The sequence below is a fragment of the Notamacropus eugenii genome, chromosome 3 (genome assembly GCF_028372415.1).
Source record: "Notamacropus eugenii isolate mMacEug1 chromosome 3, mMacEug1.pri_v2, whole genome shotgun sequence".
NCBI classification, from domain to species: Eukaryota; Metazoa; Chordata; class Mammalia; order Diprotodontia; family Macropodidae; genus Notamacropus; species Notamacropus eugenii.
In genome coordinates, this window is record NC_092874.1 from 275,673,713 (window position 1) to 275,697,717 (window position 24,005).

Here is a 24,005-nt window from a genome sequence, read left to right on the forward strand (position 1 = left end):
GTTGATCTGAACCTCAGCCCTGAGCACAGTCCTGGGTGGAGGAGGAGCATTAGGACTCTCCTCTTGACAAAGGATTCAGAAGTCAAGTAACTGGTTGGGAAAATGCCCAAAAAAGGGGAAAAAAATAAGACCATAGAAGGTTACTTTCTTGATGAACAGGTATCTCCTTCCATCATTTTAGATAAGGAAGAACAGTGCATACTATCAGAGAAAGTCAAGGCTTCTGCCTCCAGTACCTCCAAAATGAATATGAAATGGACTCAGGCCATAGAAGAGCTTGAAAAGTGAGTCAGCAGCTTGCTAAAGGAGAACCAAAAAATGCTGAGGAAAATAACATCTTTAAAAATAGGCTAACTCAATTGCAAAAAAAGGTCCAAAAAGCCAATGAGGAGAAGAAGGCTTTAAAAAGCAGAATTAGCCAAATTGAAAAGGAGGTTCAAAAGCTCACTGAACAAAACAGTTCTTTAAAAATGAGAGTGGATTATTCTTAGTAATACTGAGGAGACAATTAGGTCAAGAGATTGTGAAGTTAGCAACATAAATATTACCTGTGTCTCAGTTGGCTTATGTTTAAAAAAAAATAAAAAAAATTCTTTTGTAGTCCATATTGTAAATACTTTAAAAAGATGTATTATGGGGGGTGGAGCCAAGATGGCGGAGTACAAAGACACACATACGCTAGCTCCGAACCCACAGCCCATAAAATATCTGTAAAAAAGAACTCCCAACATATTCTGGAGCAGCAGAAGCCACAGAACAACAGAGCGGACGAGATTTCTGTTCCAGAGAGCCTGCAATCCTCTCGCAAAAGGTCCTTCACGTTGCGGACCCAGAGCCGAGCCCAGCCCTGCTTTGGCCGCGTGGTGCCAAGAGGAGCAGATCTGAGCAGGCTTCAGGGATGGAATCTCCAGTGACCGCGCGGGTCCCTCCACCCACAGGTGACAAGGGTCGGTGAGAGGTTCTCTTTGGCAGGTCGAGAGGGGCGTGGGGTGCCCCCATAACTCAGGCCCCCTCGGGAGGCAGCAGCAGAGGCAGCAGCAGACCAGGGCTCCCCAAGCAGGCAGGAGCTTGGATGCATTGTTGAAGGTCTCTGCATAAACCCCCTGAGGGAACTGAGCACATGAGGTGGCCCTGCCCCAACCTGAGCACCTGAACTTAATCTCACACTGAATAGCAGCCCTGCCCCCGTGGAAGCCCTGTGGCTGGGAAGCAGCATTTGAATCTCAGACCCCAAGCACTGGCTGGGAGTATCTGGAGGCCAAGTGGGTGTGAAGAGAATATTCAGAAGTCAAGTCACTGGCTGGGAAAATGCCCAGAAAAGGGGAAAAAAAATAAGACTATAGAAGGTTACTTTCTTGGTGAACAGGTATTTCCTCCCTTCCTTTCTGATGATGAAGAACAATGCTTACCATCAGGGAAAGACACAGAAGTCAACGCTTCTGTATCCCAGCCCACCCAATGGGCTCAGGCCTTGGAAGAGCTCAAAGAGGATTTTGAAAATCAAGTTAAAGAAGTGGAGGAAAAATTGGGAAGAGAAATGAGAGACATGCAAGCAAAGCACGAAAAACAAGTGAACACCCTGCTAAAGGAGACCCAAAAAAATGCTGAAGAAAATAACACCTTGAAAAATAGGCTAATTCAATTGGCAAAAGAGGGTCAAAAAGCCAATGAGGAGAAGAATGCTTTCAAAAGCAGAATTAGCCAAATGGAAAAGGAGGATCAAAAGCTCACTGAAGAAAATAGTTCTTTCAAAATTAGAATGAAACAGATGGAGGCTAATGACTTTATGAGAAACTAAGAAATCACAAAACAAAACCAAAAGAATGAAAAAATGGAAGATAATGTGAAATATCTCCTTGGAAAAACAACTGACCTGGAAAATAGATCCAGGAGAGACAATTTAAAAATTATGGGACTACCTGAAAGCCATGATCAAAAAAAGAGCCTAGACATCATCTTTCATGAAATTATCAAGTAAAACTGCCCTGAGATTCTAGAACCAGAGGGCAAAATAAGTCTTCAAGGAATCCACCAATCACCTCCTGAAAGAGATCCAAAAAGAGAAACTCCTAGGAACATTGTGGCCAAATTCCAGAGTTCCCAGGTCAAGGCGAAAATATTGCAAGCAGCTAGAAAGAAACAATTCAAGTATTGTGGAAATACAATCAGGATAACACAAGATCTAGCAGCTTCTACATTAAGGGACTGAAGGGTGTGGAATAGGATATTCCAGAAGTCAAAGGAACTAGGACTAAAACCAAGAATCACTTACCCAGCAAAACTGAGTATAATACTTCAGGGGAAAAATTGGTCTTTCAATGAAATAGAAGACTTTCAAGCATTCTTGATGAAAAGACCAGAACTGAAAAGGAAATTTGACTTTCAAACACAAGAATGAAGAGAAGCATGAAAAGGTAAACAGCAAAGAGAAGTCATAAGGGACTTAAAAAAGTTGAACTGTTTACATTACTACATGGAAAGACAATATTTATAACTCTTGAAACCATTCAGTATCTGGGTACTGGGTGGGATTACACATGCACACATGCACACACACACGCACACACACACATAGACAGAGTGCACAGAGTGAATTGAAGAGGATGGGATCATATCTTTAAAAAATGAAATCAAGCAGTGAGAGAGAAATATATTGGGAGGAGAAAGGGAGAAATGGAATGGGGCAAATTATCTCTCATAAAAGAGGCAAGCAAAAGACTTATTAGTGGAGGGGTAAAGAGGGGAGGTGAGAGAAAAACATGAAGTTTGCTCTCATCACATTCCACTAAAGGAAGGAATAAAATGCACACTCATTTTGGTATGAAAACCTATCTTACAATACAGGAAAGTGGGGGATAAGGGAATAAGCAGGGTGGGGGGGATGATGGAAAGGAGGGCATGGGGAGGAGGGAGTAATTTGAGGTAGACACTCATGGGGAGGGACAAGATCAAAAGAGAGAATAGAAGTAATGGGGGGCAGGATAGGATGGAGGGAAATATAGTTAGTCTTATACAACACGACTATTATGGAAGTCATTTGCAAAACTACACAGATTTGGTCTATATTGAACTGCTTGCCTTCCAAAGAGAAAGGGTGGGGAGGGAGGGTGGAAAAGAAGTTGGAACTCAAAGTTTTAGGAACAACTGTTGAGTACTGTTCTTGCCACTAGGAAATAAGAAATACAGGTAAAGGGGTATAGAAAGTTATTTGGCCCTACAGGACAAAAGAGAAGATGGAGACAAGGGCAGAGAGGGATAATGTGAAATATCTCATTGAAAAAACAACTGACCTGGAAAATAGATCCAGGAGAGACAATTTAAAAATTATGGGACTACCTGAAAGCCATGATCAAAAAAAGAGAGCAGACATTATCTTTCATGAAATTATCAAGGAAAACTGCACTGATATTCTAGAACCAGAGGGCAAAATAAATATTGAAAGAATCCACTGATTACCTCCTGAAAGAGATCCAAAAAGAGAAACTCCTAGGAATATTGTGGCCAAATTTCAGAGTTCCCTGGTCAAGGAGAAAATATTGCAAGCAGCTAGAAAGAAACAATTTGAGTCTTGTGGAAATACAATCAGGATAACACAAGATCTAGCAGCTTCTACATTAAAGGATCAAAGGGCTTGGAATAGGATATTCTAGAAGTCAAAGGAACTGGGATTAAAACCAAGAATCACCTACTCAGCAAAACTGAGTATAATACTTCAAGTGAAAAAATGGGTCATTCAATGATATAGAGGACTTTCAAGCATTCTTGATGAAAAGACCAGAACTGAAGAGAAAATTTGACTTTCAAACACAAGAATGAAGAGAAGCATGAAAAGGTAAACAGCTAAGAGAAATCATAAAGGATTTTCTAAAGCTGAACTGTTTACATTCCTACATGGAAAGATAATATTTGTAACTCTTGAGACTTTTCTCAGTATTTGGGTAGGTGGAGGGATTACACACACACACACACACACACACACACACACACAGTACAGGTTAAGTTGAATCAGAAAAGATGATATCCATAAAAAAATTAAATTAAATTAAGGGGTGAGAGAGGAAAATATTGGGAGGAGAAAGGGAGAAATGGAATGGGACAGACTATCACTCATAAAAGAGATAAGAAAAATCTTTTTCAATGAAGGAGGTGAGAGAGGAAAAGTGAAGCTTACTCTCTTCACATATGGCTTAAGAAGGGAATGACATGCTCACTAAATTTGGTATGAACATCTAGCTTACACTACAGGAAAGTAGGGAAGAAAGGGACAAGTGGGGTGAGGGGGATGATAGAAGGGAGAGCAAATGGAAGAAGGGAGTAACTAGAAATGAACACTTTTGGGAAGGGACAAGGTCAAATGAGAGAACAGAAAAAAAAGGGGGGGACAGGGTAGGATGGAGGACAATATAGTTAGTCTTACATAACATGACTATTATGGAAGTCTTTTGCAAAACGAGACATATATAGCCTGTATTGAATTGCTTGCCTTCTCAGTAGGGATGGGTGGGAAGGGAGGGAGGGAGAGAAGTTGGAATTCAAAGTATTAGAAACGAATGTTGAGAATTGTTATTGCACATAACTGGGAAATAAGAAATATGGGTAATGGGGTATAGAAATTTATCTTGCCCTATAAGAAAAGAGAAAAGATGGAGATAAGGAAAAGGTAGGGTGTGATAGAGAGGAGGGCACATTGAGGGAAGGGGTAATAAGAACGCAAGGTGATATGGAATAGGGGGAGGGGAGAGATGAGGGAAAAAAATTGGAACTCAAAATTTTGTGGAAATAAATGTCAAAATCTAAAAATAAATAAATAAAACTATTTTTTTTAAAAAAAGAGCAAATCTATACTTCCTGTCTACACATATATTTTGTATCTACTTATCTGCATACAGATCAATTATCTTCAGCAGTATGTGAACCTTGAATTCACCTTGATTGATATATGTACAAGGACTTTTTCCCCTTTCCCATCCCTCCAGAAAGATGATCAAAGATTCCTGATGAGTTCAATAGACAGAAATCAAGAGAATACCAGAAGGCAGTGTCATTCTCTTTGAGGTCTACAAAGCTGTCCATTCTTCCTGGATCAGAGGTCAATTCTACAGCCATGAAAGAGGGAAAGGAAAGGTACCAAAGGATCACCTAGGTTTTGTTGTAGCATTCCAAAACACTCAGCCCTTCATTATGTTACATCAAAAATGGCCAGGAAGAAGTCTCAGCATGCCATTGGGCATGCTCTTGCCAGAGCAGACCATGGTACCTGCTATTTAGCCCCCATTACATTTTCTTTTCTTCTTTTTTTTTGTGCCTAAGCTCTTAATTATTATTTTTTTTGGAAATAACATTTTATTTTTTTTCCAATTACATGTAAAGATAGTTTCCAACATTTATATTTTATAAAATTTTGAGTTCCAAATTTTTTCTCCCTCTCTCCTATCCCCCTCCCTAAGATGGCAAGCAATCAGACATAGGTTATACATGTGCAATCATGTAAACCTATTTCCACATGAGTCATGTTGTGGAAGAAGAAACAGAACAAAAGGGAAAAGCCATGAAAGACAAAAAAAGTGGAAACAGTATACTTTGATCTGCATTTAGACTCCATAGTTCTTTCTCTGGATGTGGATAACATTTTCCATCATGAGTCTTCTGGAATTCTCTTGGATCATTGTATTTCTGAGAAGAGCTATGTCAATCACAGTTGATCATCACGCAATGTTGATATTACTATGTACAATGTTCTCCTGGCTCTGCTCCCTTCACTCAGTTCATGTAAGTCTTTCCAGGTTTTTCTGAAATTCACCTGCTCAAAATTTCTTATAGCACAATAGTATTCCATTACATTCATATACCACAACTTGTTCATCCATTTCCCAGTTGATAGGCATCCCCTCAATTTCCAGTTCTTTGCCATCATATAAAGAGCTACTATAAATATTTTTGGACATGTAGGTTCTTTTCCCTTTTTTTTATGATCTCTTCGTGATACAGACCTTGTAATGAATTGCTGGTTGTTGTCCTTCGTCTTCCAAGAGGACCAAAATGACATCACCATTGTAAAGTGAAATTTCATTGTGTCCAACTGTGGCTGATTAGACCAGTACAAGCTCAGAATGCTCTACCACAGGTTGGGCACAGATAGACCATGTGAATATTTGGGGAGGATATACCAAATTTGCATATTTTGTGTTTACTTTATGCTGTCTAAATTCTGCTTTGCTCAAAGAGCACAGCACCTTTTCTTATGTGGGCATGTCATGCTGAGTAGTCCTGTGCCAGTGTCTCCCATGTTGCACAGTCAAATCCAAAGTTCTTGAGAGAGACCTTGAGAGATAATCATATGATTTCTGTTAGTTTTGTTGTTGATATGATCAATAATGCTGATAGGTTTTTCCAATATTGAACCAGTCCTTGTATCATTTCTGCTGACCACCATGTGATTGCTTGCCCCATGCAAGTTCTCCACAAAATAATCTTTCCAACAGGTGTACACTTTGCATTCAAACAATGTGGGGCAGCTAGGTGGCACAGTGGATAGAGTGCCAGACTCTTGGAGTCAAGAAGACTCATCTTCCTGAGTTCAAATCTGGCCTCAGACACTTACTGGCTCTGTGACCCTGGTCAAGTTACTTAACCTAGTAGTGATATTGCTGGATCAGAGAGTATACACAGTTTGATTGCCCTTTGGGGTAGTTTCAAACTGCTCTTCAGAATGACTGGATCAGTTCACAGCTCCACTGATGATGCATTAGTGTTTCAATTTTCTACACCTTCTCCAACATTTATCATTTTGCTTTTCTGTTATGTTAGCCAATCTGATAGGTGTGAGGTAGTATCTCCAAGCTGTTTTAATTTATATTTCTCTAATCAAGAGTAATTTAGAGTATATCATCACATCATCTGCAAAGACTGATAACTTAGTTTCTTTTTTGCCTATTCTAATTCCTTCAATACCTTTTTTTCTTCTCTTATTGCTAAAGCCAACATTTCTAGTACCATATTGAATAACAGTGGTGATAATGAACATCCTTGTTTCACCCCTGATCTCATTGGAAATGCATCTAGCTTGTCCCCATTGCATATAATGCTTACAGAAGGTTTTAGGTAAATACTGCTTATTATTTTAAGGATGGCTCCATTTATTCCTATGCTCTCCAGTGTTTTCAAAAGGAATGGGTGTTGTATTTTGTCAAAAGTTTTTTCTGCATCTATTGAGATAATCATATGATTTCTGTTAGTTTTGGTTTTGATATGATCAATAATGCTGATAGGTTTTTCCAATATTGAACCAGCCCTGCATTCCTGGTATAAATCCTACCTGATCACAATGTATTATTCTTGTGATAAGTTAATGTGATCTTTTTCCTAATACCTTATTTAAAAATTTACATCTATATTCATTAGGGAAATTGGCCTATAATTTTCTTTCTCTGTTTTGGCTCTTCCTGGTTTTGATATTAAAACCACATTTGTATAATAAAAAGAATTTGGTAGGACTCCTTCTTATAATTTTCCCAAATAGTCTATATAGTATTGGAATTAACTGTTCTTTAAATGTTTGGTAGAATTCACTTGTAAATCCATCTGACCCTGGAGATTTTTTCCTAGAGAGTTCATGGATGGCTTGTTCAATTAAGTATTTAACTTCCTCTTCTGTTAATCTAGGCAATTTATATATTTTTTAAAAATATTCATCCATTTCACTTAGATTGTCAAATTTATGAACATACAGTTGGGCAAAGTAATTTTTATTGTTTTAATTTCCTCCTTGTTGAAGGTGAGTTCACCCTTTTCCTTTTTGATATTGGTAATTTGGTTTTCTTATCTCTTTTTTAAAATTGAATTGACCAATGGTTTATCAATTTTATTGTTTTTTTTTCATAAAATGAACTCTTACTTTTATTTATTAGTTCAAAAGTTTTCTTAATTTCAATTTTATTAATCTCTTCTTTGGTTGTCAATATTTCAAATTTGGTATCTACTTGAGAATCTCCAATTTGTTCTTTTTCTAGCTTTTTCAGCTGTATGCCCAATTCATTGATCTCCTCTTTATTTTATTCATGTAAGCATTCAATGACATAAAATTTCCCCTAAGAACTGCTTTTGCTGCATCCCGTGAATTTTGGTAAGTTGTCTCGTTATTTGTCTTTCTCTTGAAGGAGATTATTGTTTGTTTCTATGATTTGTTGATTAACCCACTCATTCTTTAGGATTAGATTAGTTTCAAATTAATTTTTAGTCTATCTTTCCATGGCCTTTTATTACATATAATTTTTACAGAATTATGATCTGAAAAGGATGCATTGACTATCTCTGCCTTTCTGCACTGGATTGTGAGGTTTTTATGTCTTAGTACATGATCAATTTTTGTACATGTGCCATGTACTGCTGAGAAAAAGGTATATGTCTTTCTATCCCCATACAATTTTCTCCAGAGATTTATCATATATTCCTTATCCAGAGTTCTCTTCACCTCCTTAACTTCTTTCTTGTTTATTTTGAGGTTAAATTTATCAAGTTCAGAGAGGGGGAGGTTGAGATCCCCCACTAGTATAGTTTTGTTGTCTATTTCTCCCTGTAACTGCCTTAACTTCTCCTCTAAGAATTTGATGGTATACCACTTAGTGCATATATGTTTGGTATTGATATTACTTCATTGTCTATGGTACCTTTCAGGAAGATGTAGTTTCCTTCCTTGTCTCTTTTAATTAGATATATTTTTGCTTTTGCTTTGTCTGAGATCAGGTCCCTGATTTTTTTTACTTTAGCTGAAGCATAACATATTCTACTCAGTCTTTGACCTTTATTCTGTGCATCTCTCTGATTCAAATGTCTCTTGTAAACAACATACTGTAAGATTCTGGTTTTTAATCCACTCCACTATCTGCTTCTGTTTTATGGGAGAGTTCACCCATTTATCTTCACAGTTATAACTACTATATATTTTTCTCTGTCCTATTTCCCCCATATTTATACTTTTCTCTCTCTTCTCTCACACTTTCCCTCCTCACCAGTGGTTTGCTGATGGTACTGACCACCACTTCCCTCAGTCTGCTCTCCTTTCTATCATCCACACCTTTTCTTTTCCCCTTCCCTCTATGGTGAGATAGATTTCTTCACTCAACTGAGTGTGTACTGAGCCAAAACCAATGAGAATAAGAGTCAAACAATGCTCACCCCCTTCTTTCTTTCCCTCTACTGTAATGTCTTTCATGCCTCTTCATGTGATATAATTTACCCCATACTCCCTCCCCTTTCCACTTTTCCCAGTACAGCCCTTTTTTCCACCCCTTAATAAGTTGTTTTTGTTATGACATCAAAGTCAAATTAAACCCACACTCTCTAAGTATACTCTTTCTAACTGCTGTAATAGAAATACAGGTCTTAAGAATTACAAGTACCATCTTCCCGTGTCAGGATATAAACAGTTTAACCTTATTGAATATTATGGTTTTTTTTTTCTTTCCTGGTTACCTTTTCATGCTTCTCTTGAGTATTATATTTGAAGATCAAATTTTCTGTTCAGCTCTGGTCTTTCCATCAGGAAGTTTGAAAGTCCCCAATTTTATTGAATTTCCATCTTTTACCCTGGAAGATTATACTCAGTTTTGCTGGGTAGTTGATTCTTAGTTGTAATCCAAGTTCCCTTGTCTTCTGGAATAGTATACTCCAAGCCCTCTGATCCTTTCATGTAGAAACTACAAAGTCCTATGTCATCCTGACTGTGGCTCCTTGATATTTGAATTGTTTCCTTTCTGGATGCTTATAGTATTTTCTTCTTGACCTGATAGTTCTGGAATTTGGCTACAATATTCCTTGGAGTTTTCATTTTGGGATCTCTTTCAGGAGGTAATCAGAGGATTATTCCAATGACTATTTTACCCTCTGATTCTAGGGTATCAGGGTAGTTTTTCTTGATAAGTTATTGAAAGATGCTGTCCGGGCTCTTTTTTTTTTTTTATCATGGCCTCCAGGTATTCTGATAATTCTTAAATCATCTCTCCTTGATTCATTTTCCAGATCAGTTATTTTTCCTATGAGGTATTTTACATTTTCTTCTATTTTTTTCATTTTTTAAATTTTCTTTCATTGCTTCTTGATGTCTCATTGAGTCATAAGCTTCCCAAATTAGAATTGTTCAATTCTAATTTTTAAGGAATTATTTTCTTCAGTTAGTTTTTGTACCACCTTTTCCATTTGGCCAATTCAAATTTTAAAGTAGTTGTTTTCTTCAGTGGATTTTTTTTTCCATTTGGCCAATTCTATTTTTCAAGGAGCTGTTTTCTTTAGTCAATTTTTGTGCTTTCTTTCCCAAGCTGCTGACTCTTTTTTTTTTATAATTCTCTTGCGTAACTCTTATTTCTTTTCCCAATTTTTCTTCTACTGTTCTTGATTTTTAAAATCCTTTTTGAGTTTTCCCAAGAGGACTTTTTGGGCTTGAGAACAATTCATATTCCCCTTTGAGGCTTCACATGTAGACGTTTTGACATTTTTGTCCTCCTCTGAGTTTGGGTTTGGATCTTCCCTGTTGCCATAGTAACTTTCTATGGTCAGGGCTATTTTCTGGTTTTCTACTCATTTTTAAAAGTTGAACTCAGCTCCTGGGGTTCAGGGGGCACTGTCCCAAGCTTCTTGCACTGGATGCTAGAGGTCTGGTCACTAACTTTCTTCACTGGGGCATCTGGGGCTGGCAGTTTGCCTGTTGTGCTACAGCTATGGACCTCACAGTTGGCCTGCTCTGTCACTGATGTGCTGAGCTGGGACTGTTAGACCTCAGCTCTGTGCTCTTAATCTTTGCTGTGGCCAAGATACTCCCACTGGCTTGTCCCTGACACCACTTGCCTTTTTTCCAAGTAAGACAGACCTTTCCTGAAATCCTTCTATGTTATCTCAGGTTGGAAAATTGCTTCCCTCTGTGTTTTTGTGGATGCTGTCACTCCAGAATTCTTTTTGAGGCTTTATTTAACATTGCTTCCAAGGAAAACTGGGGAGTTGCTCAGGCAACTTCCTGGCATCTTTCTGCCATCTTGTCTCCACCCCTTCCCATTATATTTTCAACGAGCATATTCCTTTAAAGTGATGTTTCCTTTGCTGCTGTATTTACACACATAATTTCATCCCTCTTGCCCTAACAGTTTTCCTCTAAAAGAGAGCAGAGCTTAAGGCTTCCCACTGCAAAGCACTGATTGAACTCTGATAGAAATGTTGGTCCTGGTTCATGGCCAAAAAGAATAAACTTTCAGCTTCTCTCCAACGATTTATTAAAAACAATAACTCATCCAGAGGTGTCTATCAATCAATGCCAAAGCAAATTAAACTCTGCTAGGTATAGCTATAAAATAATGGAACTGATAAAAAAAAAAACATCAGAACTTTTTAAATACATGAGTCATATTTGAAGTCACCATGGGAAGCTATATCCATCAATCAACATATAGTTATCATGCATCTACTATGTGCTAAGCATTACGTGAGGCATCAAGTATATAGACAAGATGAAATATAGTCTCTGTCCTAAAGAAGCTTACATTCTATTCAGTGAAGGCTATGTGTGGGGTTTTTTGAGTGTATATATACATATATATGTATATATATGCAAATATAGGTATGTTCAAAATATCTAAACAATTTTCTCCATCAAAAACAATGAGCTACCACATTTATACTTTAACATCCCAGATGTTAATATGATGCCTGAGTAAATAGAAATGCCACCAAAAGAAAAAAAACACTCAAGAAGGGAACAGCAGCTGAACTAGACCAAAGCATGCATATATAAAAAGGTCCACATTAAAGGTCACACAACTTTGAAAGCATAAAGAGATTAATTCTCAACCTGGTGCTGTGGACAGAACTCTGAATTTGGAATCATGGGACCTGAGTTCCAATCCCACCTTCTATTACTACCTGCTAGACTATAGGCAAATTATTTTTCATAAGACTTAGTCTCTTCATGGGTAAAATTATGGAATTGGACTAGATGGTCTAAGCAATTCCTTCTAATTCTAGAAAAAAATAGGAAATTAAAGAAAATTTTAAAATTAAGGGATAAATCATAGATATTTTTGTGACAAAAAAAAACATGACTGGGGAAATATCAAAAATTACTCAGCCAAATACCTACCTCTAATCTTTACAAAATCCTTATGAGAATACTTTATATACATAGCAATTATCATTGATAATAATAACAACATTTAAAAATCTTTTTGGTAATCTTTCAGGTTTTTTTCTTGCAATTTGTCATTGATAATGTGCTATAGCCTATTTATGCCCACCATATGCCACTTTTTAAGTTACTGGAAAATTTTGATTCCTTAGAAATTTATGGTATCCTATCATTTTGATTTTTGTAAATGCTTCATAATTATTCTTCCTGCTTCAAGCCTCTCCTTACTAAAGTCCATTCTCCACACTTTTCCCAAGATGATATTCCTTAAATGTAGATCTGACTGTGTGTCTCCTCTAATTAACCAATTCCAGTGGTTTCCTATTGCCTCTAAGATCAGACACAAATGTCTCTGTTCTGCCTTTAAAGTGCTAAACAACCTGACCCCAAACCCACATATCCAACTTCATTAGGTCTTACTCCTCCTCCTTGGCTCTGAGATTCAGTGAAACTGTCCTCCATATTCTATACAAATAGCACTCTATCTCCAGAATGTGGACTTTTGCATGGGCCATCTCCCTTGCATGCACTCCATTAGTATCTGTGCCTCAAAAAATCATGTTATTCCTTTAAATTAAAGGTCAGGCACCCTCTGCTTGAAGCCTTTCCTCATCATCCCCACCCCCAACAGCTAGTGCATTCCCTCCCAAAGCTCTTTTTATTTAATTACTTTACATTCATTTATATTTATTCACTTTGTGAGTTCTTTTACCTTTCTTTGTATTCCCAGCACTTAGCAGAGGACTGGCACATAGTAGCCATGTTGCAACAACAACAGCAAAAAAAAGCAAGAAAAATTAAAAAAGCAAAAAAAATTATACTTCAATCTGTACTCAGACTCCATCAGTTCTCTCTCTATAGGTGGATAGCTTTTTTCAAAATTAAGAATTAATTTCTTGGATCCAGTGTCTTAGATCCAAATAGCCAAGTCATTCACTGTTGATACAATGTTGCTGTTACTGTGTACATTGTTCTCTTGATTCTGCTCACTTCACTTTGCATCAGTTCATTTAAGTCTTCTCAGGTTTTTCTGAAACTATCCTGCTCATCATTTCTTATAGCATAATAGTAACCCATCACAATCATATACCACAACTTGTCCAGTCATTTCCCCTCAGTTTCCAGTTCTTTGCCACCACAAGGAGAGCTACTATAAATATTTTTGTACATATAGGTCCCTTTCCTTTTTCTACCTTTTTCTTCTTTATTGAAAAGAGACATTTTTACCCATTTCCATTCCTTCAACACCTCTCCCCTCAAAGATTCCTCAAATAATTCTCCAAAAGTCACCAATATTAGTCCAGCCAACACCTCAGCAAATTCCTTCTTTATCCTGAGAGGTGGTTTGTTCAGACCTGGTGACAATTCATTTTGAGCAATTGTATGCTTTCTTACAAACTCCTTTTTATGTCATGCATTTCAAATCCTGATAATCACCTTTGCTTACAGAGTCATCATGGAGATGCAGGCCTCATAGCCAGGAAGATCTGGCCTGGGGCCAATGCTGGGGGGCACCCTGCTCCCCTCTCACCCAGTTGGGCAACCTTACTGACCTTTAAAGCTTTCTTTGGCACTTGTGGGTTGGGGGATCTGAGACCCTCCCTGCTGGGGATTCTGTCCTGGAGACCTGTTCCCATCCTGTTCTTCCCAGTGCTGCAGCCAGTGCTGGGCTCCACTCCACTCTGTGTACCATGGGATAGACCTTTCCTGTCAGCCTTCCAGGTTATCTTTGGCTGGAAATCTCTTTCACTCTGTTGCTCTGTGGCTTCTGCTGCTCTAGAATTTGTTGAGAGTCATTTTGTACAGGTATTTTATGGGCTGTGGGGGAAGAGTTAGAGTATATGCATCTTTCTACTCTGTCATATTGGCTCCACCCCCCAATTTAATTTCCTTTAGAGAAAAAAAGTAGGTACATCTAAGAACCACAGTGGATAGAGTACTAGTCCTGAAGTCAGGAGGATCTGAGTTCAAATCTGGTTTCAGACCTTTATTAGATGTGTGACCCTGAATAAGTCACTTAGAGAAGAAGAAGAAGAAGAAGAAGAAGAAGAAGAAGAAGAAGAAGAAGAAGAAGAAGAAGAAGAAGAAGAAGGAGGAGGAGGAGGAGGAGGAGGAGGAGGAGGAGGAGGAGGAGGAGGAGGAAGGGGGGAGGAGGAGAAGAAGAAATATAAAGGTGCCATTTTCTCCCATCTTCTCATTTCATCCGGCTCCAAGCACACAGAACCATAGAGGATATTTTTGAACATTTGGTTCCAACCTCACTTCTAAAAGCCTTCATGTAACCATTGCTATTCTTAGCATTTATTGCAAGCCTCAGTTCACTCTGCACTTTAGTTTTGCTAAGTTATCCTCACAGGCCCACACATACAGTATTTTTGTATTGTTCTCAGTTGTTTGCCCTGACTTCTATCTTTTTGATACGTCTTTCTGAAATCTGAGCTCCCGGTTGAGCTCCCTGGGTCATCTCATTGATCCCTTTAGACATTTTCTCCCATTCTCATCCAAATTACTCACTTTCCATTCAGTCCAAATGGATGGAAGAAGTTATGTATATGACTAAAACTGTTCTTTCACTCAGGTCTTTGTTCTAATTTGTAATTTCTCAAAAGTCTTCAAAAATCAAAGTACTGTGCCCACTTAAGTCATTCTTTTTAGATGCAGAAGAAGGAAAAATGGGATGCAGGTCTCTATACAATAACTTTTCCCCTAAAGACAAATAACAGTTCATAGAAGGAAATACTTAATTAGGCAGTATATTTCTATGCCAATGATTCTTGTTATATGTATTCCATTTAACACTGGCTAAATACCAACAAAATGCTTATTTTAACTTAGGCCTTCATAACAATGAATTTTGTCATGGAAGATACATCAAAATGTGATATTACTGTCTAAAGTAATCTCACTGGAGGCCCTGACTCACTGCTTTCTCTCCATAATCATTCTCTTGCTAGCATGGTCACTTTCAGCTAGTCATGTCCCAAGGTCATCTAGTTTACCCAGACCTACTAGGGCATTGGAAGCATCTGGTGGTAATGTGCCTAGCCTTCACTCTCAAAAAGCTGCTTCTGGCTGCCCAGAAAGGAAACCTATCCCTCTGGCTTCCAGAGAAGAACCAAATCTCACTCCTCTGGTTACATTCCTTCCACTAACTTCCAGACTCACAAAGGTCACAGATGTTACTTCACATAAATCAAAAATAAATATCCAATTTTCATATGAAACAACACTCCTGATAAGACCAAGATGTTGTTTTTACACCAGGATGTCAAAGTCCTTTGAATCTGTTGAGACACATGATTAGAGGGACTCTCAAGGATTCACAGAAATGAAGTGGACTCTTTAGGAAAACTCTACTGAGAATCAGTCCTAAAAATAGGATAGGTTAAGCAAATACTTTGAAATCTCTAAGAAATGTCTAACACACAAGACATTTCCAAAGAAGATCATGTTTTCTTTTTAATTTTAACCTCCCAAAGATCCTTTTTAAAATTTATTTTTTATTGATGTCTTTTTTATATTATATTTGTTTCTGAAAATATTCCTTCTGCACTCCCCTACCCAGTGAGCCATCCTTTGTAACAAAGATTTTAAAAGAAGTGGGGGGAGGAGTAACATACTCAATAGCAAAACTAACATACTCCATAGAAGGTAAGCTTCTTCAGGGAAGGGGTTATTCCATTTCCATGTGTGTATTCCCAATGCCTAGCACAGTGCCCAGCCTATAGTGGTGAATTAATAAATCTTTTGTGATTGATCAATTGGCCAACAGTATCTAATACTATTTGTAACATTACGCACCTCAATCTACTATTTCTGCAATGTAGAGGGGAAGGTTCATTTTCTGAGAGCTCAATTTGTTAGATATTATTAGAGAAATTAAATCCAATGGATGTTAGGTTTTATATTTATGCAAAGCTACTGGTATCATCATATTTTTTCATCAGCAATTTCATGTCATGGGAAAAAATGCTTGTTTTTCACTTTGAAAAATTCAAAGGTGAAAAGAAGCTATCTATACATGTGTGTATACATATATATGTGTGCATGTATGTGTATTTTAAAATTTTCTGTATGGGTTCCATTTTACTAGTTGTACAATAAATCCAGTAGAGGATAATCTTATTTTTTTAATTAACATTTCAAAGTCCCACAACATGTAAATGATGAAAAAATGTGCTAAAGCAATAGTATCATTTCCAGGAATCACTTCTGAAGGGATTTTTTGGTCATTTCTATGTAATCTAAGCTAGATTTCTTTTCTTTTTGGAATAAATATACTTATTATTATAATAAGATCATAGTATTCCTGTCAGTGTGATTTAGTGAATAAAGCTGCCAATGTACCACTGGAGTTAAGAATACTGAGTTTATTTCCTTCTTACCCATATTAAATGCAGGAACATGGACAAGGCTCAGGGCCCTAGTCTACTCTCTAGACCAGAAGTTGAAGATGAGGGGGTTTCCACACTACAAGTTTCCATATCATATTTTTCACTCCTATGGATCGTCTCACTAAATAAAACCCTTTCATTTTTTCATTAACTTCTGTTATACCACAATTTCCCTCTTTCTGTAACAGAGAATTTGATTTTTTAACCTAAGTATTACTCTTTGTTCCTTTTACATTTTATTTTATTTTATTTTTCATTTAATAGTTTTTTCCCAATAATATGTAAAGATAGTTTTCAACATTCATTTTTGTCAGATTTTGAGTTCCAAATTTCTCTCCCTCCCCTCCCCTTCCTCCTCATGACAGCAAGTAATGTAATATAGGTTACATATGTATAACCATGTTAAACTATTTCCACATTCTAAGCTGGTTTTCTTTTGGGGATGGGGTTGTTTGTTTTTCCTAAAAGGCAAGAAGATTGTCCCTGAGAAGACTGGCCCATAGCACTAAGGCTGGAGTCATTGACCCAGCTTCCTGGTTGTCTAAAGGCATAAAATGGGCCAGTCCAAGAAAAGTCAGTACCCTTCATACTTGATAGATTTCTCCCTTCCTTTAGAGTCACCCAGTCCTGACTTGTAGACCAGACCCATTGCTGTATGGATAAGAGAAGGGCTGAGCCTACCTGAGTCGGCATGATGGCCTTTGAATAACCTCTCTGTGATGTGGCTAAGTAAGCCTCTTTTTGTTACCTATCCGATGGTCCTACAGGGTCTTATTTTTTCCAGTTTCAACCCAGATCACCTGAATCAGGGCTGGCCTCCAACATCCTCAAAAGTCCCTTCTATCTCTATCTGTATAATCATATGTCCTTCAATGTGAGTTAGAAGACCTAGGTTCCATCCTGGGATTCACCACTTATTAGCTATGTGATCATCCACAAATAATCCATTACCCAAAGCTTCAGTTTCCACATCTGTAAAGTGGGGTGATAAAATCTATATACTTGCTATCTATGGTTTTGCTAGGGTAAAAACTTTGTAAACTGTAGGTATTATGTCAATGTGAATTCATTATGACAATAGAAGGCCAAGTATTCCTTGGCTCCAACCTTAACTAGGTACATTCATTTTATTCTTACTACAAAAGGTGTTCTTAATCCTTTTTTTTTATTTCAGTTCAATTTACCCAATAATCTCTATTTAGATGATCTTGGACATCCCGTTTTACCCCTTTAAATCTAGCTCCCATTCATGGGAACATTTTGTAACATCAATCAATACATCCTCAGACAACAAGTTAGCCTAGAGAGAAAAAAGAAACAAATGTCTGAGTAAACAAAGCATAAGAATAAACATGTGATTAGAGCAGCAAGGACCCTTGTATCATTCCAGTATGTAACAGTTTCTTACCAGTTGTTACACAGTATCCTTCATCTTGACAATTTGTCCACCCCAGACCAACAATGGACCAGCTGGGGAAGAGGGTTCCTTAGACATGAAGAGATGCTAGATGCTACCAGGCATCCTGGTTGCAATTTGGCACCTCCACTAGGGTGTGCTCTGCACTCAATGGGCATCCCCTCCCCAGAGTGCTCATTCTATCTTTCTTACAGGAACCCTAAAAGATATAGGCAATGGATAAATGACAAGTTCACAGATTCTGGCATGAAATCATATATCTGGTGCTTACAACCTGTTCAACCTTGGACAAGTCTCTTAACTTCTCTAGGCATCGGTTTCCTCTTTTCTAAATGAGGGAGGAGCAGGGAGTAGATGGCTTTGAAGTTCCCCTTTATCTCTAAATCCATGATCCTTTGATTCTATAACACACTTTGGGTTTGGGAAGTCAGGGCACTGACCTTCTAGTCTTCCCACACATTTTGAAGAGAATATGGGAAAATTTCTGAATTATGATACAACTGAGGCACAGAAGAATCTAAGAAGAGTCTTGAGATATAGTACACAACCCATCCAAAACGCAAGTGTGACTCTCCAACCCTCATCTCCTCCACCTTCCCCCACTCCCAATATACACACAAAGACCTCGACTGTTCTAGAGTCTAGACCACAGTTTGGAAATCTTAGTGTGTCATTGTCAACTGTCATAATCCAATTATTATCCAGTCCTTCCCTTCTAATGTTCCCTTCCATTCCTGCTGTGATATCCCTCATCTCTTCAATGGACCAGTCAAAAAGCATCTATTAAACATTATACTAAGTATTAAGAATACAAAAAAAAAAAAGGAAAGAAAGAAATGAAAGGCACAAACACAATCCTTGCCACCAAGATGGGCATTCTAATGAGGAAGACAACACACAAACAATTCTGTACATACAAAATTAAAATAAGGTAGATGGGAGAGAATCTTTTTGAAGGAAGGTACTAGCAGTAGGGGTGACCAGGAAAGGCCACCTGCAAATAGTAGGATTTGAGCTGAGTCTTGCAGGTAACCAAGAGGTAGAGGTAAAGAGAGAAGGCATTCCAAACATGGGGATATCCATTACAAAGGCATGGCGATGGGAGATGGAGAGCCATGTACAAGGAACAGCAATAAGGTCAATAACACTGGATTATAGAATACATGGAAGGAAGTGTAACAAAATTGAAAAGGTAGAAAGGGGCCAGGTTGTGGGGGGTCTTAAATGTCCAACACATCATTTTCTATTTGATCCTGAAAAGATAGGGAGACACTGGAATTTTTTGAGTAAAGGAGTGACATGGTCAGATGTGCACATTAGAAAGATCACTTTGACCACTAAGTGGAGAACAGACCATAATAGGAAAATCTTAATGAAAGGATACCACCAGGAAGGCTATTGTTAAAGTCTAAGAGGTGATGAGGGCCTGCATCAGGGCAGCATTTGCAAGTGGAGAAAAGGGAACATAAATGGGAAATGTTAAGAAGGGAGAATCAACAGGACTTGGTGACAGACGAGGATGGAGGATGAGAAAGTGAGGAATCAAGGATGACACCATGGTTAGTAATGCCCTCAACGGTAATAGAGAAGTTTGGATTGTGATAGCCTCCCATCTGATCTCATTGACTTACTCTTCCCTTTTCCTGTTCATTCCCACACACCCTCTGAAACATCACTTTCACTGAGCCATGCCTGAACATTCTGTCATCTGCAAGCCTAGCTATACATTCCCCACCTCTAGTCCATGTAGCTTGATTTACTTCCCTAAAGGAGTACACCTGGCAAATACTTTTCAATGGAATTGTTTTCCTCATCTGTATGATACAATACAGGGAGAATGGTCATAACTACTGAATTCTTGTTGTTAGAGCACAGTTGGGGATGAGAGTAATATAGAAAGATGCTTTATTAGTCTAAGACCACTTAGATTTACAATAAGAAAATTTCCATTCAATATAACAACATGTTTACCGTGTGCAAGGCACTGGGCTAGTCCTTGATGAGACAAAAACAAAACCAAAAAAATGAAATTGTTCCTGCCCCTAGGGATCTTACATTGTACTTGGGGAGGGGGAGAATATTTTCATATTTTGATGGATTTGTAATTGATTAGGGATGTGTACTGCTCCCTGGTTCAAACTGCAACCCCTCCACAACTTTTCATCCTGTGCAACCTTCATCTATGTCCTCCTGGAGATCTTTCATGGCAGATCCACCCAATATGCTGGGGACCTTTCTCTAGACCTCTTGACATTAAATATATACACACACACACACACACACACACACACACACACACACACACACATACATATATACACATATATAAATGTATATATATACACATACATATATCAGTGGAGCATATAGACTGCTCATCATTCTTGAAGTAAAAATAAAAATATATTTTATATAGGTTTGTGACTTGATTGGCACTTTACATATTATCTCTTTTGATCCTCACACCAATCCTGTGAGGTATTATCCCCATTTTACAGATGAGGAAACTGAGACTGAGAGAGGTTATACAACTTGCCCAGGGTCACAAAGGCAGAATTCAAACTCAGATCTTCCTGACTCCAAATCCAGTACTTTTCTTTCTTCCTCACACATCTTTTTGTACCATTTCTGCCCATTTCTTTGTTAGTCCTTTAGAGCAGAGTTGGTTCTTCACATTCAGTGGATAAGTATAAAACACTATAGAGTGTGATGAGGGTGACAAGAGAGATCCAGAGAGTGAGCCAGCAAATTTTGAGGAAAGAGGATGCTTTCAGTTTGGAGAAATCAGGAAAGGTTCCCTTGAGGAGGTGGTAAATGAAGCCAGCCTTGAAAGAAGAGAATTTGGGGAGGTGAAAATGTGAGGAGGGCATGGCGGAAAGGGGGCCAGTTTGGCAAAGACAGCCTATGCTAATGCAGTATGACAAATTCAGGTAACAGTAATCCTCCAGTCCTAATCCTTACCATTTTGTAAGGGCCCCATTCACAGGACTGATGAAATAGGCTATGAACAGTTTAATCAACAATGCTGGGGAGGGGGTAGGAAGGGGGAAAGGCGCAATCCCTCATGAAACAACTCCAAAATGTATGGCCTCAGAGAATATCAACAGGATCATCTTTTGATGGGAATGAGGATACATTTATAGCATAAAGAACTAAAAGTGAACTTAGAGTTAACAGAGAGAACCCTCCCTATTCACAGCCCAGTAATTCCCTCAACAAGGCAGAAATAAATTCTTTTTGATGAGAGCTGATCAAAGCTTTTAGAGCTGTTTCTTTTCACATTTTTTGTTTCACACCCAATTCAACATGAAGCTTTGTCTGATCCTGTCTCAGACACTTTCAACCTGTTTGATCTGGACAAGTTACTTAACTTCTTGTGCCTCAGTGTTCTCATCTGTAAAATATAAAAATTGAGTCTTTAAGACCCCAATAACCCCAAATTTATGACTCTATTATCCTCCCACCTATTAGTACTTTCCCCTCACCCAAAATCATCTTGTATCCATTTTGATCTCCACCTCCATCCTTCCACTCCAGCCCCAGATTGTTAAACTCTAGTAGGACCAAGATTGGGTCATTTTTGATTTTGCTTCTCTAGCCCCTAGCATAATGCTTAACATTAGTAGGAGCTTAATAAAATTTTGTTGATTGACTTATTGACTGGATCACCACTTAGTGCACTGCCCAAGATCAAACCTACCATTTCCATCTAGGCTGAAGCCCTTTTTGTCTTCCTGGTCTGGTGTTCATTTCCCTGTAGTTCTAGTGTTCATTTCCCTGTAGTTCTATCTCCTCTCCCTCCTCTTACCTTTAGCCCGGGTCCTAAACTCCTTTATCTTAAGTAAACTCAAAATGCTGCTGATACATGGGGATATCCACATAGATACCATATCCCTGTGCAAATGTCAATGTGCAAATACCTTCATAAGAAAGTAAGTGGGTATCTGTGTATTGGCCCTCCAGGTCTGATCCATAACTATTTCTCTGGAAATCTTTCATGACAGGTCCACCCAATGTACACATTGTCCCCTCCCCCTTTGAAAATTTTTCAGAGAACAAGGAACAGAGTTGTAGCTTTGTTGGTTGTGTCATAGTCTCCTTCTAATGGCCCCTTCTAATCTTCTCTCCTAGAGCAGATTTCCTGAAGACTGGGTGGGGAGGGGGAGTCAGTCAGACTCAACCTCATGGTAGACCAGCATCAGCAATCTAAGGGCTATTAACCCAGCCAATTGCAAGATGGTAAGAACATAAGAGCAGCCCCCATCATGGGAAGTAAATTCATCTGGGCTTCTGGATTCAGCTCAAACATCCCCTTCCATAAGAGGCCTTTCCTGATACTCCCTGCCTTCTGGGCTAGTGCCTTCCTCTTCCCCCACCAAAGTACTGTATGTATTTTGCAAATATTTTATATTCACCTATAGATTTTTAAGCTGTCTGTCCCATAGAATAGAACCTTGAGAATGAGATCTGTCTCATTTTTTTCTCTAGCACATTGGACAGTGCCTTGGCAGCTAATAAACGTTTCTTGATTGATTCATTGGTATTTCTCAGATGGATCTCATAATTATGCCACAACAGAGAAACTGATGAGACATCATGGAACAGGGGTTAGGGGGTGGAACTTGGAGTGAGGGAGACCTGCATTCAGGTCCTGCCTTTAATACATACTTGCTGTGTGATTCTTGACAAATTACTAAGGCAACTAGCTGCCAATAATGGGTACAGCACCTGATGTGTACATGTCAGGAAGATCAGAGCTCAAATCCTGCCTAAGAGGCAATAGCTATGTCTATATTGTAACCTTTCTGATGCCTTTTTTGTCATCTGTAAAACAGACTCAAAGACCTCATTAGTTTTCCATGGAAACTTTGGACTCTCCCATTAGAAATGGACTTAGATAGGTGAGTTTCTGACTTTTTTGGGTGGCTCCTGGCTTCCACCCATCACTCTTCAGGCATTTTGATACTCTCTCTTTCTGGATCCCCTTTATGAACTATCTTCCTTTACTATCATATAAAGTACTGTCTTTGTATTCCTTGAAACTCAGTATAGTATTGGCACATAGTAAACCCCTTATCATTTATTCAGCCATGTGGGTTGAGGGAGTTCCTTCACACAGAGTTCTCAGTTCCAGTCTCCAGTCCTGTCCCTATGTGGAGAGATGGAATGTGTCATGGTGGCTAGAAAGCTGACTCCAAAGTCATAAAGATTCAGTTTCATACTGGTCATGTGATCATGGGCAAATCACTAAGACAGAGCACCAAACTGGGAAGACCTGAGTTCAAATCCTGTCCCAGACACTTACTAGCTTTGTAGCCTTAGATAAGTCACTTACCCTCACTGAAGCTTTCCTTTAAACCCATTTGATGCTCTCTAACAAAACTTTAAAAATACAATAAAATAGGTTTATTAAGGGCCCCACCTTAGATAGAAAGTTTTGCATTTAACCTCACCAGGCTCATCCTACCTGGCTCTGATTCTCAAGCCCATGTTTGCTTTGGAATCCAGCATTTGGAATAATCAACTTTGACAGACAAGAGGAAACAGCAAAACCTCTGGTGCCTAAAGGGAAAAGGTGTGAACTTCCTTCTTTCTTTTGTCTTTGCATGACAGCAAAGCTCCTCTCATCCTGCACAAGGAAGTGTGTGGTCTGAATCTTCTGGAAGGGAACAAATGATCCCATTCCAATTTGAAAATAAAAATTAAAGAGGAGTCAGCAAGAGGGGAAGGCAGAATCACGAGGATACCTATGTTATCCTAAACATTTAGATGATCAGTCAACATTTATGGAACACCTACCATGTGCCAGGTACTGTTGTTAAATGTTGGCGATACAAAAAGAGTCAAAAAACAGTCCCTATTCTCAAAGAGCTTATAGCCATGCAAACAAATTTATACAAACCAAACTAAACATAGAATAAATAGGCAATAAAAGGCAGCGGAATTAAGAGAGATTGGGGAAGGTTTCCTGTAGAAGGTGGGATTGTAGTTGGGACTTAAAAGAAGCCAGGGAGGTCAATAGCTGAAG